The 6,783-nt window shown below is 35.0% G+C and overlaps 1 long non-coding RNA gene across 1 annotated transcript in view; it reads left to right on the top strand.

The window, feature by feature from the left end:
• Positions 1-3,600, top strand: part of LOC149997363 (uncharacterized) — a 4,076-nt gene extending 476 nt beyond the window's left edge. The window contains exon 2 of the long non-coding RNA XR_016514135.1: positions 2,977-3,600. This is a non-coding gene — a long non-coding RNA (uncharacterized LOC149997363). The remainder of the gene's footprint in view (positions 1-2,976) is intronic.
• Positions 3,601-6,783: the final 3,183 nt, after the last annotated feature.

Here is a 6,783-nt window from a genome sequence, read left to right as displayed (position 1 = left end):
TATAAATTACATAATAATAATATCGATGTTTTAACTTTAGTCCTATATTGGTAATACTACATGCATTTTATGGTACTATTTCCATGCATGTTCAGTGACTAAGATTTGAGATCAGCTATCATGATATGCGAGTTCGGTGCAGACAGCGTCCAGCCATGTACTATGAAAAATAGACATTTATTGAAGAAGATACAAGATACAAGAAACATTGTAAATAAGACAATGATGCCTTAGTCCCCTTAAAAGTAGGCACGTTGGGACCTCACACATTTCTCCCAATCACCATCAGCTGTCCCATCATATTTTCCTGAAAAATCTTCCCTTGCAAGGGTGATTTTAGTTTTAGAAAAAGCCAGAAGTTGCAGGGCACCAAATCTGGGCTTTAGCAGGGCTGAGTCACCTGGGTGATTTGATGATTTGCCAAAAAGCTCTGCACAAGACATGATGCATGAGTGGGCTCACTGTTGTGATGAAGCTGCCAGTCACCAGTTGCCCACAGCTGTGGCCTCTGAATCATCCAAGTAGTTTCTGTGGAGGAACGTTCAAGCTTTAACACAAAATCTGATGCAGATGTGCTGCTCTACTCACGCAGTCATTTTGAATGAGACGGCCACACAGCACACATGCTCCCTCAATGGGCAACTGCCACCCCCACTGACTAGTACAGTGAAGTCACCATTGTTCATATGTGCACATTCTAGTCCACTCTCCTTGGCTACCAGCTTACGTAGATGTCAGCAAACCATTCTTGTTACAGTAACAATGGCTGGACTTTTTCCAGACAGACCTGGGTACATAGTTTCCTTTTAGCATTATTAAAGGACTTTGTGTCGATTAAGCATTTTACAAATTACCTTATCCTGATTTTGCCATTGTTTAGAGGAATTGCCTTTATTTTACAACTTAATTATTAGTATTATTATCTAAAAGATCCCCGTGGAATTTTGCTTTAATAAAACAAGGAAAACTTTGCTCTGAAAAGAACCCTTATTTTTCTGCTTAACACGCAGAAGGTTCTTGAAGGAGACATCCAATTAACATTGTGGAAAATATCTATTCCCAAACAAACTACTCTTCTACTAGGTCAGTTTTTGACTTTCTTTTTCTTTTTTTCATGTAGCCTGGGCATCTTCTGATTTCTTTTAATTTCTGAAATCAAAACTGGATTGTTTAGAAGCTAATGCTGCAAACCATTTGGAATCTATAATTTCTCTCTGTCCCACATTCGCCAAAAATAAAAAGATTCAGAGATGCCTGCAACTGAAACACAGCATTGACCCCCTTCTGTGGAATTCGAGGTGCAAATTTATGAAGGTGTTGCCACTTAAATGGCTAAATATCACATTTTGCCAAATTTTTGTCCACTGTTAATCAATATTGCATTATATATTTTAATAAGCTTGATAATAACAATTAGTTCTCATCACTTTGGGAGCCTATGACTATTCCTTTGTGCTTTAATAAGCACTCCTCTGTCACACATGTTTTAGCAATCCGGAACAGTGTTCAAAGTGCCCATCCACAAATACCTCTGGCCCCAGGCCTCTTTCAGAGAGATCAAAAGAAAACAAGAAGCTCAGAGTTTATTTTAAAATCTTTTATTTTTCAAAGGAAATGAACACTTTAAGATAAAATAAAGATTATTTTGAGGTGACTGGTTAGGATCCCACTTCTGCCAACTACTGTTGTTCTTTGGATCTAAAAGTCAAGTCACAAAGCTGCAACTAAATTCTGAGACTTGGCAGCCTTCGCATTGCTGATGGATTCCATGCAACTGCTTGCGCACAGGCAGCTCTGTCACGACAGAACAGGTAGGCAGGGAAGCAATTCTGAATGACTGCATGTCTGTCCCTGTTTATCCTACTGCTGGGTCCCTGTATTCTTGTTTTCACCTTTTAGGTTGTGTACAAAAGGGCCTGCTCTTTTTTCTGAATAGTTCCCAAATTAAGTCATTTGTTATTAGTAGAACCCCTTGGATTCTTAAGAAAGAAATTAACGTTCATATGAAGAAGCAAGGAGATAATATTTTTGAAAGCCTGGCTCTATAGACATTGCTAAAAAAAATGAAGAATGTCTTTGTAGGTCCTGCAAAGGGATGATGGTATGTGTTTTTCCCAACATCTAGGGAGGGAGTTATTTCACTTCCTATCATGTGTCTTTGAAGTGCTTACGATTAAAACTATGTCTTCAATAAAATTCAAAACAGGAATCATTAATGAAAGCTTGATGTCTTGGATATTCCATTCTTATAACTAGAAATTGATTTTGAAGAAAGGATATTATGTTGACAAATGAAATATTTGTACGAGAAAGACTCAGAAATGGATTCATTCCCATCTCCTCAAACAGTTTTGGGGGAAGCAATTATACAATTCCTTTTTTTGGAACAAATTTTATTAAATATGCCAACACTTGCTCAGTGTTGGTGTTTGAACAAATAATACTGGTAGGAATGATGGTAGAGAAGGAAAACACATACTCTTCTTGAAGGTGAGTCTTCCAATTTAATATAACCAAATCTCCTCTAGAATAGTATTTTTTTAATGCCTATAACCTCATTGGTGGTGCTTGCTAATTTCTTTTAGCTGTTTATCAGAATGCAAATGAAAACGGACATTTTCATCATCTTTTTCATGTAATTACATATATTTTTAAAAATGGACTTGCATTTGGGCTCTGAAGTGTTTTTCTTTTCCTACAATTTAAAGAACTTTTTTTATGGCACTGCTCTTCTATACTGGTATCCTTTCCCCCAGATTGTGTGTTAAGAACTGAATAAATGAGTCTTTTACAATATTAAACAATAAGATGATGAGGTTTACCTAAAGCTTGCCGTATCTGTATGTGGGGAAGAGCAGAGACGATGTTTCTTAACTTTCACTCTGAGAGAAAGATGAAGTCTTTCAATTTCTAGCATAAAGCAATAGGATGCTGGAATCTTTGATTAGACTAATGATTTTAACATTTTATTTTCAGACGTGTCAAACCCCTAGACGAGAGGAGAGATTGAGGCCTGTTGCCACAAACCCGTAGATCCGAACTTGTGGTGATGGTCCACACAAGCTTGTGTCTATAGGTATGTGTCTGTTAGGCGATCTCACAGACCATGGCTTTGCTGTGTGGCACCTAATATCCCTTCAAATTCCTTTATTCCCCTTATCTTCCCCATATTTTCTTTTAATAATTATGGATATGAAAAGAGTGGCTGATATGGAGAAGGGAGGCTTTCTGTTATGAAATGAATGAGGTTCTTCAATGATTAATTTATAGGCTTGACCTCAATTCCCTTATCACTTATAACTAATATCCACTATCAGATTGAGAGTCTGGGATTGTAGATGAGGCAGCAAAAATTTGGGTGACTCAGACAACTTTCTGTTGAGTGATGAGAAAATAGATGTATAAACAAGGGTTTGTTTTGTTTTCTGTAAGTCTGACTAATTATTTTTAAAGTTATAATCTTTCTTCTGGAAACAGACAGTCACTTGTGTAGAAGACCCTTTTCACTCTGATTTGGGCTGAACCTTCTTCATGCATTGTTGTCCAAGTGCTGTATAATCAGTCCTCATCTTTAAAATTAAAATTAATGAGAGGAATAAACTTGCTTCACTATTTCTATTTCTGTAAATATACTGTACTATAAAAAAATTTCAAAAACAAGAAATAACCTGTTTAGGTACAATTTCATATTTGGTCAGTGTCCTCACCATGTTTAAAGGACTGGAATTAAAATTATTTTATTCCTTTTCCTCTTCAATGTCACAATTGTGCCAAGATTGGAAAGTCAAACTGACCACGGATCAAAGCAAAACTGGTTATATTTGTCTCATTCCAATGATGTGAGCTGAGAGTCTGTAAACAGGACCCAGGGTGAAAAGTTGATCCAATTTGAATGACTTAAACTTTTGCATTCCTTTTTAGTCTAACATAGTGCCAGGAATTCCCTTACGTTTTTTGTTCATCTTTGTGCAATCTTTTTAACAACAAAATAAGTCAATATAAAGTACAATACTTATTGAGTTAACATCAGCAAAATGTTTTAAATAAAAATACATTATATTTCATTAAATGCTCTCTCTTCTTAAGACACACATTATTCAGAAATATCTAGAACTCTTCTATAAAGCATTCAAAAATTAAATGTTATATGTCAGAATTAGAAAGGCCCCAATAAGATCACATATGTTTGAAGGATAGAATATCAAGTTCTGAAAATGCTACATCCAGAGGATACTGTGAATATGCATTTTCTTTATATTTGTTCTGCATAACATCGAGGAGGGTTGTCTGTAGATCTCAACTCCTAGCCTGTCAGGTAGTCATTGCTTCATTATAGAAGGATGAAATGTTACCTCCAGAAGCAAAAAAAAAAAAAAAAAAAACCTGTCCCCATTGGTGTGTTGAATCATGTACAGTAGTTTGCCCAAGGCCTTTATCCACCAGTTAAGCAAACAACATACTTGGTTGGTTTTAATGCCTCTTTGATGTGGTTGACTGAGAATGGATAAACTTCTAGCAAATTAAACTTGTACCTACTCTGATAAAAACTTACATTTGATAAAGGCAAAATCATATCTCAACTCATCATCTCCTTAACCTGCTATTAAGTGTGCTACCAGTGGAATCAATGGAGTTCATGAATCCAAGAGATGCTGAGCTGCCTATATGCCCTGCACAAAGGATGACGTGGGACCGCAGCATGGCTAGTGGGTGCCCATATGCCCTGCACAGGGATGACACAGGACTGCAGGATGGTCAGTGGGTGATTGGCAAGTTGTTTCTTTTAATGAGCATTTTTAAACCCCGAAAAAAAAGTTTACTCACAACAGTAATCTATTTAAAATTTCTAAAAGGCCTAAGACATTTGATTTACTTGGCTAAAAAACATTCTAATGGAAAGCCCAAAGACTGTGGACACTTGTTACAAGAAACAAGATATTAAATATTTTATATGATGATGAAATTCAGGTTTTTTCCCTTCTTCCATGTGAATGAATGTGGTATAAATACTAATTATTCTTTTGGGAATCCCTTAGTGTGGACCAAATATTCTACAGAAAGCTGCATATTTTCTGACTTTCCCCCAGTAGACTAAATATATTTCAGTATTCATTATTGCATGAAGGTGTAGAGAGAATGAGAATAAAACAAACTAGTTTCATTAAGATTCTCGAGTCATTACTATCAAAATACATTTATTAAACTGTAGCACCAAAATATAGCTTAGATATTTATTAAACAGAAAAAAAATATTCCAAGAATTGCATTTGATAAAGCAATTCACTGCTCATCACCAGAGTTTGGGGGAAATGGGGGACCTGAAACTTAGTTTTGAAAGGATTACTTGTTTGTATTCCAAAATTGGTAAGTTGAGTTTTCTACATGGGAAGAAAATGGCATGTATAAGATAGAATTAACTTTTAATTTAAAATTAATATTATTTCTTACTTTTTAATGTGCTTACCAATCACTCCTCAGTGTCTGTTAGGTCCTATTGATCCTGTTTGCTGACTATAGTATTTAACCTCCTCAAATGTCACCTAGCCTCTCTAATTACGATTTTTGAAGTTTCTTGTTCTTATAATGGTGCTGTAATTTTACAGAGATGTCAATATAAATGACTCTTCAAAAATTTCAAAGATTTATTAGCAGCTAACGCCATGTGTGAGTTGTGATAGAGCAGCTTTTTTCTTTTGGTGTAGCCATATAGCTAGAGAATTTTTAATGTTCATTCACTCATTAATTCAACAAACCTTTGTAAATGCTTACTATTTATTCAGCACTTTGCTAAAGATTGAAGTTATAGCTCTTACTTCAAAAAACTAATTATCTGGTCAGAAGCCCCTTTGGAGAATTACATGTCAGAGATTCTGACACATATTTGAAAGATTCGTGTTTTAATCATAACATTTGTCCAACTTCCAAATACCTAATCAAATACAGCGTATGTTTATTCATGGGGAGTACCCACTTTTCATAATTCCAGGTACTTGTGGTGTTGTTTGAGGTTCATTCTTCTCTTCGTTTGGGGGATTGATGCTGGTAGCACTTAACATCTCAATGTTCAATAGGCTGAGTCTGCTTACATGCATTCAGAACACCTTTGGAATATATCTCTTAAATTTAAAAAGTATAATAGATTTCTTATACTTAAAAACATTATAACTATTATTCTACTATAAATGCTGCCAATATTATTTTATATTTCCTCTTTTCAATGATATTTTTGTCACATCATTTCATATCATAATTACATGCTGTTATTACGTGTCTACAATATTGACACTAATTATGTAATAAGCGATAATTGCACTAATACATGGTAATGGGCTAAAATCAGTGGAAACAAGCAAAGAAATTCACACAAGCAAGAGAGCAGAGTATTGAAAACCAGTAGTATTCCAAGACCAACATTCTTTTATCTTTGACTGTTTGAAGATACACATGGAGAAAGATTAATTTTTTCACTTCCAGACTCTTGAAAGATTTATAAGTTTTATGTTTAGGCTAATGTACTAGCATTTTAGCTCATCAAAACTTATCCTCCCTTTGTTGACTCTTCTTTTGCTCTCCTCTGCCCTACATTGCCTTGTTTCCCATTCTAAAAGGTGTTTACAGAATCAGGGAAATAATCAATACAAGAAAAATTAAAGATTCAAATGCAAAGGAAATTAATTATATTTTCTTTTAATGTAGCAGTGAATAAAAAATCTTATACATAAGTGAGTATCTAGAGGCAAAGGACTCGAAGTAAACTTCTTCAATTCCCACATGAGATAAGGA

The sequence above is a fragment of the Furipterus horrens genome, unplaced genomic scaffold (assembly GCF_987537825.1).
Source record: "Furipterus horrens unplaced genomic scaffold, mFurHor1.1.pri manual_scaffold_11, whole genome shotgun sequence".
Classification (NCBI taxonomy): Eukaryota; Metazoa; Chordata; class Mammalia; order Chiroptera; family Furipteridae; genus Furipterus; species Furipterus horrens.
This window is presented reverse-complemented; position numbering and strand designations above follow the sequence as displayed.